We start from the raw sequence: 14,403 nt of genomic DNA, 5'->3' as shown, positions 1-14,403 counted from the left end.
TAGTCTCTGAGCAGATAGATAGATAGATAGATAGATAGATAGATAGATAGATAGATAGATAGATAGATGCATAGATAGATACATAGATAGATACATAGGTACATAGATGATAGATAGATAGATAGATAGATAGATAGATAGATAGATAGATAGATAGATAGATGGCTGGATGAATGGATGGATGGATAGATGTCCAGGCTCGGAATAGAAGGATTCATTGTTGACTTCCACCAAACATTGAAAGAACTATAACGAATGTTTCTTAAATGTAAAGCAGAAAAGTAAGGGCATGTTGGTCTCATTATACAAAGCTGACCTTACTTTGATATGCATTCCAGATAATAATAACAAGATGAAAATGTCCATGATTAATATCAATGTCCATGTCCTCAACACAGTGTAAATGACCCAACTTTATACCCATAAAAAGATCATTCACCACAACCAAGTGGTAAGCATGATGGTTTCAAATTGATAATATCCTTTATCATGCAAAAACATCAAAGACAAATATCACATGATTAAAATATACATAGAAAAAGTATCTGGTAAAACTCAACAAACATAGTAAATATACAGAAGAAATTAGATTTAAAGTAATACAACCAAGTCATAATTTTGTGTGTAGAGGCTCACAACAAGGTCAGATATCCTTTCCATGGCTCACCCAACTTGACATAGGCTTCCTCACCGAACCAGAAGCTTGCCTCTTTTACTATTCTAGTTGGCTAGCAAGTTCTGTGCATCCACATTGTCATGGCTACAAGCAGATGAATCCATGCCTGTCTTTTCATGAATGCTGGACATCTGAATCTTCACGAGTGTAGAGCAAGCACTATTATACACTAAATCATCTGCCCAGCCCTAATAAAGTTAATTTGCATATAAGAAATGAGAATACAGCAAGGGTTATACTTAACGTGGAAGAAGTGAAAGCATTCTCTTAAACTCATAAACAATACAGTCAGATAAGACAATGAAATAATTACAATCCAAACTGAAGGAAGTCTAATCACCAATGTTGAAAAATGTCATGATATATATATATCAAAATTTATGATTCAAATCAGGGTTAGAGATATGGCTTACTGGATATAGTCATATGATACTCTTGCAGAAGATGAAAGTTCAGTTCCCAGCACCCATGTAAGGCAATTCGCATATACTTGTATTCTTACAACACACACACACACACACACACACACACACACACACACACACACACACACATATAGACATACACACGTAAATAAAACTAAAATAAATCTTTTTAAAGGTAAATTTTAAGAGTCATCATAAATACCTCATTAAAAAATGTACCAGACATAATAAAGACGATCAGCCCAATTTCAAGAACCTATGAAGCTGGCTGCACTTGTATTTATCAACAGTAAGTAAAACAGAAAGTTGAAAGTAACTTTTTCTATCCAAATTAATCTATGATTTAGTGTAATTGCTATCAAAACACTGAAGGAATTTCTTTAAAGAAGTAGAAATAAACAACTCAAAAATTTGTGTGCAAAAAGCTGAGCAGCGAATGTCATCTTGTCATCTTGAGCAAAGAGTGAAGCAAGAAACACTATAATATCTGTTACCAAAATGTACAGTAGACTGCAGTGATTAGAAGACCATGACACTGGAATAAACATGGACACCAACAGAGCAGAGAACCACAGCTAACTCATTAACAATGGTGTTAAAAAGGCATTGCAGAGAAAGGAAAGTCATCTCAATAAATGTTGCTGAGAAACTGGACCACCGTGCGTAGAAGATGGACATTAGGTCACTACTTTCCACAAGTTTCAGAAATGAACTCAATGTGGAGAATATTTAAACATAATACCTGAATCTATGAAACTCCCAGAAGACAACAGAGGAAATGCATTAGTCATCAGAGGCAAGGGAGCTGGTGTTTCCTGAGAAGCAACAGAGGATGAGGCAGACAGGCTCATACGAAGCACACATGTTAGACAAAGTGAGCAATGGGACAGAAGAGGACATGAAACCTGCTTGACAAGTGACTAATGTGCAGAACATGGAAGGAACTCCACTAACAACTTCTATAGTGAAAACACCAAAACTATGCAAAAGAACATGGTATCAAATCTTAGAAGACATATAAATGGTCCACAAGCGTATGAAAGAAGTGCTCAATATCATGGGTCATCATGCAATCAAATGTGAAACCCACAGTGAAGTGTCAGCTAGCTCCAGGAGCATGGCTGTAATCTCCAGCCCAAACGTCAACAACACCATTTTGCCCTTTGCCAAGAATGATAGATCTAACATGAAAACCTAGAAACAAACAAAGGAATCAAAAAAACTCTTTTGGAATAGTAACGAGAAAGTTAAGGAAGAGTGAATTAGCCAAAGCTATGAAAACCTGTATAGCTAAAAGTATAAAAGTATTGAGAAAATAGAACATTTATACTCAGGAAAACAGGAGTTGCTCTCAAGTGAATGAACAAAGGTCCTTAGAAATGGCAGAAATGATGCAAAATTAGATATCCAAACATTTCTACTGTAAAATATTTTAAATATATCAAATTGTCATATTTTCATTTCATCTGAATTTCTTAGTTACCTAACAAGAAGTCTGATAACGGATGGAGTGCTGAGCATGATGCTAGACAGGTGTAATCCTATCACTGAAGAGGCTGAGACACTGGGACCACTGAGCGTCATAAGCCAGCCTGGGTTATTTATAATTGGGGCCACAGCCTTCACCAGAAAAGTAAAATCCTACCTTAAAAATAAACTGAAGTGAACTAAAAGGAAATAAAAGAAAGGAAGATGAGTATGTTGAAATTTTAATAAAAATTGTAATGTGAGATATTTGCCTATAAGCTAGCAATATGACAAGTTGTTGCTTAGGACAAAGACAGACATGGCTCAATTTCTAATACTTTAGTTTGACAAGTTTCAGTAGTTCAAAGAACTGAGTTGAAACTTCTATTTTTATTTATTTACTTAAAATCTTTGCCATTGCATGAATCTTATTCTTGGAAAGAATTTACGTCAAGCACGGAAGGATTTGGTATGAGATGAAAAGTCTTTAATAAAATTATAAACATGTATCTTTACAATATCCAATAAAATTGATGTTACAAAGATATTATTACTCTATTAGAGTTATGAATAAGCAGTACATCAAGAATGATCAAATAGTTTCTTGCTATCTTGATTTTTCAGGAGTAGACTCTGATACTTATCTTCAAAATTGCCTTTTGTCTAGGATGTGGAAACATTACTCTTTGGGAGCAGATGGCACATGTGTTAAATCCATAGCTAGTCTTTCAAATTTTCAATTATACACAACTGTAACCTAATATTTATAGCAATCTCTTAGTATTCAGCTTTGTTGTGATTTGTGAAACAGTACTTTGATATTTAAGATAACAACATTTTTTCTAGTAGAGCTTCACTTATGACTATACACCTCAACTGAACAATAAATAAGAGTAGTTTGTTTTCAAATAAACATCATGTAACTTCATATATTATTTGTTCATAAAAAATATTCTAAAAATTCCTAAGGGAAAATAAAACCAGGAAACAGTAAAGTAGTCATGATGAGGAAATAAAATCATATCTCATTTTAATACCTTAATCATGATAGACGTGAAAACAATATCAAATTCTCTGTTTATGTACTAAGGATAAAATTTTATTTTCCATTTCCCTCATTTAAGTAAGTTCTTTAAAAAGTTTCTTTTATGACAAAATAGCAATGTTTTTAAGAAAAATAAGATGTATGCTTTTTAAAATGAGTTTGAGAAAAATTTCTCAGGTACTATGCAAAATTGCACAGCAAAGGAAAGAAAAAGAGACCAATTAAGCCAAAAAGCATGTGCTTTTATTATAAAACAAAAGAAAATTTCAAATATAAAAGATTAAGTTCAAATGATTACGACAAAATACAAGTTCATCATAACAACTCTATTTACTTTAAAGGGATATTCACTCAAGTTGGGTAGGACAAAACCCCATTAAGATTTTATAGATTAAAAGAGAAGAGAGTTCTGCTAATACTAGATATTTGAGTTAGTTTATTATTTATCTGTTTTGTTTTTTCCAGTGTTGGGATTACAGAAATAACCCCAATTAATACGTCTACCTTCTTTGCCAGTACACAACAATTTCTGTTTATCTTTCTAATGTTAAAAAGATCTATAGTTTATATAAATGTAACTTTGTAAAAAAATTGTAGATACTTAGTTATAAAATATGAACTTGTGCCTTGTTTATGATCTTATTAATCCAAGACTTTTAGTATTTAATAGAGGTTCATCTTCCTGTGGTGGTTGGAATATGCTTGGCCCAGGGAGTGTCATTTTTAGGAAGTATGGCCTTGTTGGTGTAGGTGTGGTCTTGTTGTAGGAAGTGTGTCACTATGGGGGTTGGCTTTGAGATGCTCCTCCTTCTTGCCTGCCAAGTTTGCTCCTGGCTTTCTCTGGACAAAGATCTAGAATACTCAGCTCCTCTTATGTGCATATGTACATATATACATATATTAATCATATACTACATATTAAAATATGTTTAGAACTTTTGAAAGGAAAATAACAAAATTAATATAAAATTATGTAGAACTTTGGTAACAATATTTTTTCAGTATAAGATGTATTTATTTCTATTTTGTAGTGCTTAGAAGGGGTACATTTATATTCTTATGAGGATTTCTTTGTTATGTTTATTGATGCTGGAAGGATGTTGATGAGTTTGTGTACAGATCTCCACAGATCCCCATAAGGGTACATTAGAGACTGTAGTGCTGGAATTATAGGAAAGTGTGAGGCAGTAGTGATGTAGTGGTGGGAACCATGCTCCAATCCTTAAAAGATCATGAAGCTCTAATAATAACTGACCTATCTCTCAAATCCTCATGCGAATATTTGCAATGTTATAATTTAGGGATCATAAGGTAACAATGCACAAACATAGAAAAGCAAAGAAAGAACAAATACAATCCTCAGTTATGATAGATCAATAAACAATGTGCAATCAGAAATTATGCAGTTTTAGGAGGTAGAAGGGTAATTTATTAGAAATTGTGACTCTGAAATAATTCGTTCTATGCTAAAATTCAAGGATACAATAATTTGTTTAGCTTTATTAAACAAAGACAGATTTCATTTCTTGTTCTTAAAGTCAATTATGCAGTAATGCTATAAATTAACTGAAACTATTATGAAAGACCTATATATCAGCTGCAATAAACCAAGTGATAGTTCTCTTTGTAAATATAATGCCAAACATAAAACCAAACAGCAAACGATATTTATTTGAAAACTGTTACTGATACGACAGATACACACCAGAACTTATTGGTTGAAGATAAAACCAAACCACAAGAGAAACAATGTTAGTGTCTTATATGCTTTTATTATACAATAAAAGAGGAAATTTTTCAAATTGTACATGGCTACTCTGGCATGGGATCATAACCAAAATCCTTTTAGGTCTTTGTGATACAGCTGGAGTGATACACCTTTAGTCCCTCTGGCTGGAACACAGACATGGTCTTAGTACACACTTTTAGTACAAACAGTATAGGTAAAGTTAGTTTGCAAAAGGATGCAGCCATGTTTGAAGTGACATCTAATTTAGAGGCAGACAAAGTGATGAATTAGAGAAAGATTTGACAGAATGAGTAAGAGATGGTATATGCCCATCTCTCACTAGGACAGGAAAGGTGAGCAGTGATTTAAGAGAGCAGTGCAGAGAGAAGGAGAGAAAGGGAGAGAGAGAGAGCTAGAGGAGAAAGTTTTACGAGGACAGGTTTGCGAAAACAGGTAGCAGGAGGTGAGGACAGAATAAGCCAAAAAATGAAAAGGGGCAAGAACATTAGAACAGATTGCATGATTTAGTTTGAGTCCAAGAAGAACCAGTCAGTCATAAGTTGAGAGAAGGCAGCTTGAATCAATCATCCAGGAGAAGAATTTAGACCGAAATAGCTGAGTTGAACCAGCTAGCCAGAGTTTAGAAAGAGTTATAAAGGGTGAGTTTATTCATCACTAAGCTGCTGAGATGACAATTACATCTATTGAATAAAAGCTACATTTACAAAAATGATTTATAGAACGGCGAAAAGAAAAAAAATGTCATGTTTATTGTACTTTAAAATTTTTCAATTCAGAAACCATCCTATCTCAAAAACTATAGGATAGAAAGGGTAGTAGAGGTTATATCAATATCAGTTTTTACATATAACTAAACAGAAATAATGTAAAATTTTTCAATTAGTCATTTTATAATTAACTGTGTTAATAGGGGAAGTAAACAAGACAATGCTAACCATATTTAATTGCAGATATTAATAAAAGCACCGCTGTATCAATTCACTTCAGCCACTTATCATGATATACTTTGAAATAGACACATGATTTATGTATCCTGTAAAAGATTTAATAGTAAATTAATGTTGAAAGTTAAGAAACTTGATGAATCTGCTTTGTTAATGCATTTGTTAAAACCACCTCTAACAGATAAGACAAAGCTGTGCAAACCTTTATTATTTGTGTCTTACATAATCCTCATGAAATAAGGGAACTCATTTTCTCAATATCATAAAACAGAAACAAACAAACAAACAAACAAACGAACCCACAAACGCCTTTAAGCTAAAGTCAGTGGCTATTGCTGTATATAAAAAGGCCCATGGAGAACTTCCGCACTTCTGCTCAAGGAGATGCAAAGCTCGAAGAGAAAAAAATTTAACACAATTTTTAAAAATGTAAGGAATGGACATAAGTTGAAAACCACTCTTGGTTTGTGTCTCTATCTTAAACTCCCTTGGCAACCTACTGCCTAATTTCTATCTGTAAATTCAACCTTGATCTTTCTCATTCTTATAAAATTCCACTCTCCATACTGGTCAACCTACAAAGATCTCTACATTACTCTTTTAGTTTCCTTTTCATTCTGTCTTGCTCAGCCACAGGGCCTCTTTAAAACTCTATCTGCATTTTTAGCAGACTTTGGAAACCATAATAGGTAGATAAACTGCACTATATGAAGCATGAATTTGATATATTTCAGAAATTATGTGTGTTGTTAAAAACAAAACAAAACAAAAAGCAAAAACCAGACTTGTGAACAAGATTGAATGTCCTCTACAACCTTTGAATGTTTCTGTCACCTTTTAGTCCGACCAACACTAAACTGTTGCGAGTCAGTATGGATTTATTTCAGATTTATTTTAAGATGATTAGTCACTCTGGGTGTTACCTTTCTGAGTTTCCTTTCTAATTCAGCATAAGTACTTTGAGATGAACTCATACTGTAGTATGTGGTTTGTACAGTACTTACTATTCAAGCTTAGGGACCATAGGCTGAACATAGTATCAGTGTGTGCAGTCACTTCTTATTTGTGTTTATTTGTATAGATAATAATTATCCTTTGATAAAAATACTTTTCTTTCCTCTTTTAACTTCTCTTTCAGTTGGTCTTCTGTGTGGATTTATGTTGAGACTGAATTAATTGATTTACTTGTTTATAAAACATTCACATGTTCATATGTTCATAGCATATTGGGCAGTAGGATTTTGCTATACATGAATGAAGGTAATGTTGACCCATTCAAATATCTTCTGACTTTTGGATTGTCCTTTGATTATTCTTGGTCTTTTGTAGTTTGATATGCATTTCAGAATTTTAATATATTTCTATTCCTAAAAAATCAGTGTGATAGTATTTCACTTTTGATCTTTCTTACTGTACAGATCAGGCTGGGAGAGCTGACATCTTGAAATCTTCTAGTCCAACCTCTACTCTATGCATTAATCTTGGCTGTATTTTACAGCTTTGATCTTAAGCCTTAGATATTTTCATTAGATTTACTCTTGATTTTATCCTGGTTTCAGTGATATCATAAATGAGAGTTTTAAATTTGTTTTAGTTGGTCTTAATACAAAAACATAATTGTTTTATTATATAAAATTAGTATCCTGTAATTTTGTTAAGCTCATTTTAGAGGGTACTTTAATATATTTTCTTACACTCTCTAAATTTCTCACATTGCAATCAGAACATAAAAGTAATTTGACATTTCTCATCTATTCATTCCAGATTCATTTTATCCCCCTTTCTTATCTTGTTCAAATAGCTAGACTATCTCTTTAAAGTGAATAGAGTCCTAAGGATGCGCATCTACTTCTGCTCCTGATCTTACATAGAACGCAATCATTTATCCCCTCATGAATCCTCAACAGTTATTTTTATTACATAATTTTCTGACAGGCTAAAAAAGTTCTCTTCTATCCTAGTTCTATGACAGTATCTATTAAATAGGAAATATATGTTGGAGTTTGTCAACTGCTTAATCTGCATGTGCTGAAGTGATTAGATGCCAACTATATGATGAGTTCTATGCGTTGAGTTGATGATGCTATCCCAACCACCTATTGCACAGATAACCCTCTCTTTATCGTGATTACATATTTTAGAGTACAGTTTGTAAAAATATATACTGAAATTTTACATTAATATTCATAGTGTATATTTGCCTCCATTTTCCTCTTGAATTTGTCCTCTCCAATCTTTACTTTGTTTAGAATGCATATCATTTCTTCCTATTTGGTAGAACTTAAACCAGTAATTCTACCTGTTCTTATGTTTTTCAATGTGGAAAGAATTATAAATATATCATTTCTGTGACAGATAGAGGTACAATCAGGATATAAGGAATTCTCCAGGACATTTTGTTAGTTCATTCTTTTAAGTAAATTATACATTACATCTAAATTAGTAAATTCACTGGAAAATAAGTTCATGATATTCTTGGGTGGTGAATATGCTTCATATCTGCAGTTTCACAGCTCTCAAGGCAGGTGTAATCTACGGGTATTATTTTGTCAAAGATAGATCTGAGGGACATTTTTCAACTGTGTTGATTTCTCAGAGCCAACTTCTGATTTCTCAATTCTGTTTATGTTTCTGCTTTTTAAGATCCATTCCAGCTTTGTTGTTCAGTACAGTTTTTGCTTAATTTGAAGTTCTTTCCCAGCTTCTTAATGTCAAAGGTAAGCTACTGACTTGAGTCTTTTTATAATAGATGCATCCTCTTTACTGTTTCCTTTCCAGATGGGCTTTCATCATTCTGGAGTCTCCAGTTGAGTTCTTATTCCACAATTTTCTTTAGCATGCTTTTCACTTCCTTGAACAGGACAACCATCTTAAGGGATAATCTACATATACAGCCACATATTTTGTCCCAATATGTGTTTGTATACATATATGTATCTGCATACATATTATTTTTACATAACATATATAAAAATTAGTATCCTATACATGCATATATGCCTTATCATTTATAATAAATAACATTATGTATGATATACCACATACACATGTATGTGCATATGAATATATAGCACATATAGGCATGTATACATATATACATGAATATTTGACATGTGGTTACGTATATATATGCAATGTTTTGCATATATGATCTTAGTTACATATTCAATAATCATAGAACATATCCTAATGTAGGCTTAAATTGCTGAGTAATAGTAACAAGCATCACCAAAAAGAGATGATGTCTATAGGAGGAGACTTTACAAGCAGAATAATGTGACAGAAATAGCTACTATCTGCTAAGGGCACTCACTACACACAGAGCTTGCATGATGTTTTGTATCACCTGGCATCTTGGTACCACCCTGTGGAGCACAAAGAAAATCATTATTTTGGAAATAGGAGACTATTTTTAATAGATAAAGTTGGCATAGGCTACACAGTCTGCCCATAATTCTACAGCTAAATGTGGGAAGTCAATTGCTTCATCTCTGGTCCTTTAGATTTCAAAGACTTTCTACAGAAAGAAGAAAAATATGATTTTTCTTTTTAATTTCATCCTCTCCTTGTCACTCTATGGCATTTGTTCAAATTTGTTCAGTTTTCATTACCTGTAAGCCTCAAATTCAATTGGAAGAAATCTTTCATCACGACTTTAACCGTATCTTCCCCATATAATAGGAGAAAATTCTACCATCCGTGAAAATTGCTTCCTCCAATAGAGCATGTCCTCTGAAAAACTGTCTTCTTAGAGAGTGAGGGAAATTATGGAAGTGTCTGTGCTAGATACCACACATTTTTTTTTTCTGGAGTCTAGTTTCCCTCTGCAAGCTTCTTCCAGTGGGTTTGAAACTATTTACTGCTTTATGGCTCAGTACTTGCTTTCCATTGCAAAACATCTAAGAGAACGGAAGGCAAGAGTGTTTGTAGGTTTCTGCACCTTTCTATGCTATATTAGGAACTGAGCAAAAGCGGAGACCTGATCATTAAAATGCTACAGGGTAGTTAGGATCTCTTATGTTTCACAAACTCAATTATTACAAATCCCACAGGCACCTGCACTATCTTTACTAAGTAGTTATCTAACATCATACCTCATACAGTGTTCTATAAGCCCACAATACCAGTCTTGCATCAAGAAACCATTTTATTTTAATTTCTCTCTACAATATAAATAGCACTGTTTTATATCTAAAAAATACGATGGTCTCATTACTGAGGCATATTAATTATTCACACAAATTCTCTCTTGAAATATTTTTCAACTTTTAGTTATACATATATGTGTGGTTTTGTTTGTTTGTTTGTTTGTTTGTTTTTTTCATGAGTGCAGTGCTCATGAAGGCCAGAAGGGCAATAGATCCCTTAAGGCTGATGGAAAAAGAGGTTGTGAGTCCGTCTATATGATATGGATGTGAGAGGACAGGGGGATGAGTCAGGCTGAGGTGTATGATGTGAAGCTCACAAAGAATCAATAAAAAGCTAAAAAAAAAAAAGAGTAAATGAATAAACAAACAAGCAAAAATACCTGCTCATGCAAATCTCCATTTTTGAAGTGAATCTGAGTCTACTTGTGGAGGCTTGATGACTCAGGCAGGGTAGGTGCACACTAGGGCGCTGAGACAGGAGTGGGTGGGCAGGTAGGGGAGTTCCCCCATAGAGGCGTGGGGACGGAGAAGGGGGTTGTGGAGGTGAAACTGGGAAGGGGGATAACATTTAAAATGTAAATAAGTAAAATAACCAATAAAAAAATGAAAAAAAAAAAAGAAGTAGCTACCATTCTGTCTATAGTTTATACCTCTATCCTTAGATTTATCTTCTAACACAGGGGTCTTGGCTGGGTAGTGATCCCTCTTTAACTGCACTCACTCTTCTCGGGTCTGCCAAAATGAAGTCTAGGCATTACAAAATTCCTCATTTGAGAGTGTCCATTGGAGACATCCTGCAAGAGGTGAAAGCACTGATAATTACCGCTATCGAAGTGTAGGGATTGTTGTATGCACTGTGGAGAGAGGCTGGGGAGGTATCTTATAAAATACAACCACTATCATCAGTTATCTAGACTGAGCTGTCAGAAATGTTGAGGCTAGGAAGCCCTTTCCTAGATGTATCATTTTAGAGTGTGTGGAAGGAAGGCTGACAGCCTCCCTGCATTCCTGAAAGAACATGTTTGTTGTCCTGGTTTTCTATACACTTACCTGAGTCTGCCCAGCTATGCCAGGTGCTACTTTTATCTCTAGAATGCACAGTTAAAAGTGACATAAGAACAAAGAATTTAAAAGAACCTTCAGCAACTGCCTAGTTCTGTCACTATTTTTTATCATAGCACTGTGTTGGTAAACTAGAGTGGGCATCATGTGAGCAACTAAAGCTGCATTCTCCACTTTAATCCTAAGTCAGTTAATACTACCAAATGACAACTGAAGCTCTCTGGTAAAAGCTACAATCCTTTTCCAGTACTATGGAAAGAAAAATAATGTTTTCTAAACACTCTTCAAATTCCAGGATTCCAGAGATAATATAACAATTCTAATTTATTGGCAATTACTGTTGAATGCATCATTTATGATACTTAGTTTCTTGCATGTTAATGCATGGGTGTTTACTTATAATAAATGACAAGTTGTGATCAAATTTAAAAAGAGTACCTCTCTAATAATGTATGATAAACTCACAAGATATTTTAATGTTGCTCTTCATATCACCTTGGATACGAAAACAATGAGAAGCCCAATAAAGGAAAGTTGGGAAGAAAAAGATATTTTCTTCCCTGGTTCAAAACACTTAAGAACACCTTCAACTGGGAACTATCATCATATCTAATTGCTTCCTCTTCCTCCAGAAGAGGCTTGCTATTATATTTAAGTATTTTCATCATTGTGAATGTTCCATGTTCTCACCCTAAATTATTCACATAATGTTTTTCCTCCTCAAAGCTACCATGGAGTTTGGAAGGGATGCTGTTGAGAATCTCAGGGCTTGGAATTAATCAACATGATTTCAACATTTTCTTCAATGAAATTTTAAAAACTGGATGTGAATCTAGTGCTGAAATAGGTTAGTAAACAATAAACAAAATAAGAAATTCCTATTCATTAAACCAAATAGAATAATTTGTAGAACAATTGGAACTAATATTTGGTGTACTGTTTTTATGGATGTAATGGGAACACCATAAAGTATAACTATACAAACATACAGAAATTAGATTATAAAACAGAAAAATAAAGGTAATATTAAAACTAAAAACATTAGATTACATTAACAATAAAAATGAGAATACTTATTGATATATTTTAAATGAATTTTCCCTGTACATATCATTGTAAATTTAATGCATAGTTTACTCATGAATAATTTACATAAGTGAAAGTTTTATCATATAGAAGATAGACAGAATTTCAAATGTAGTAGTTCATTGCCCAGTTTTCTAAAAATGCAAACTTTAATAAATACTATAAAAGGAGACTTATTATTGACTTCATACTTCTACAGTTCACACATCTAAGTAATTTTAAATCCTCCCTTGCAGCTAGAAAACCATTTATATACATTAGAAATAAGGTACATCGCTGGGCAGTGGTAGCACACACTTGGGAGGCAGAGGCAGGCAGATTTCTGAGTTTGAGGCCAGTCTGGTCTACAGAGTGAGTTCCAGGACAGCCAGGGCTATAGAGAGAAACCTTGTCTCAAAAAATGCAAAGAATGCAAAAACAAAAAAAAAAAAAGAAAAGAAAAGAAAAAGAAAGAAAGAAAGAAAGAAAAGAAAGAAAGAAAAAGAAAAAAGAAAGAAAGAAAGAAAGAAAGAAAGAAAGAAAGAAAGAAAGAAAGAAAGAAAGAAAGGAAGGAAGGAAGGAAGGAAGGAAGGAAGGAAGGAAGGAAGGAAGGGAGAGAGAGAGAGAAAGGAAGGAAGGAAGGAAGGAAGGAAGGAAGGAAGGAAGGAAGGAAGGAAAGAACATCTTTATTAGCTGTTAGGGGAAAGTGTGAGGCATACTATATGAACTAAATCTTTTTTTTTTCCATTTTTTATTAGATATTTAGCTCATTTACATTTCCAATGCTATACCAAAAGTCCCCCATACCCACCCACCCCGACTCCCCTACCCACCCACTCCCCCTTTTTGGCCCTGGCGTTCCCCTGTACTGGGGCATATAAAGTTTGTAAGTCCAATGGGCCTCTCTTTCCAGTGATGGCTGACTAGGCCGTCTTTTGATACATATGCAGCTAGAGTCAAGAGCTCCGGGGTACTGGTTAGTTCATAATGTTGTTCCACCTATACGGTTGCAGATCCCTTTAGCTCCTTGGGTACTTTCTCTAGCTCCTCCATTGGGAGCCCTGTGATCCATCCATTAGCTGACTATGAGCATCCACTTCTGTGTTTGCTAGGCCCCGGCATAGTCTCACAAGAGACAGCTACATCTGGGTCCTTTCAATAAACTCTTGCTAGTGTATGCAATGGTGTCAGCGTTTGGATGCTGAATATGGGGTGGATCCCTGGATATGGCAGTCTCTATGCATATAGACAAGTAGATTTGAAATCAGTATAACTAGAATGATATTATTCACAAAGAAAAACTACTTATTCACATATTCAGAGAAATTATCCAGGTTAGTACACAATGGAGAATACACAGTGATCTATTTTTAGCTTATATTTTCCTAGATTGTCTCTAGAGAATTTGAGAAATACATGGTGGAACTAAACCTCACACCAACACTTGTTATAGTTTGTCATTTTATAATGCAATGCAGAGACTATATTAAAATAGCTAAAAATTTCAAGTTAAAAAATGAATCTAATTTTATCCACTATATTGACTATCATCATGGAAAACTCACAGAAAAGTAAAAAGTTTAATACAAAAGTAATTGCTTTCCTATATATCTTTGCATATATGGCTATATACATGTAGGTAGATATACACATAACCCATACACACAGCAGTGAAATATATGCATGTTCATATATAAAAATGTTTAAATATGCACATATATATATATACATATATATATATACCTTCTTAAAATGCTAGTAAAAAAACATCAGAACCATAATTATGTGGAAAAGGAGTTTGGAGAACTACAGGAAATATAT

General features: G+C 33.8%; 1 protein-coding gene and 1 long non-coding RNA gene across 9 annotated transcripts in view; both read right to left on the bottom strand.

Moving 5' to 3' along the window:
* The window catches only part of Lrrtm4 (leucine rich repeat transmembrane neuronal 4), a 791,305-nt gene that overhangs the window by 754,709 nt on the left and 22,193 nt on the right, over positions 1 to 14,403 (bottom strand). The gene's annotated exons all lie outside the window — the stretch shown is intronic.
* Gm44240 lies at positions 3,835 to 13,756 on the bottom strand. The gene is made up of 2 exons (XR_003956454.1): positions 11,106 to 13,756; positions 3,835 to 9,672 (listed from the first exon to the last, which is right to left on the bottom strand). It is a non-coding gene; the product is annotated as a predicted gene, 44240 (long non-coding RNA).

Source organism: Mus musculus, chromosome 6 (assembly GCF_000001635.26).
Source record: "Mus musculus strain C57BL/6J chromosome 6, GRCm38.p6 C57BL/6J".
Taxonomy (NCBI): domain Eukaryota; kingdom Metazoa; phylum Chordata; class Mammalia; order Rodentia; family Muridae; genus Mus; species Mus musculus.
The sequence above is the reverse complement of the archived record's forward strand: the minus strand, read 5'-3'. Positions and strand labels throughout refer to the sequence as shown.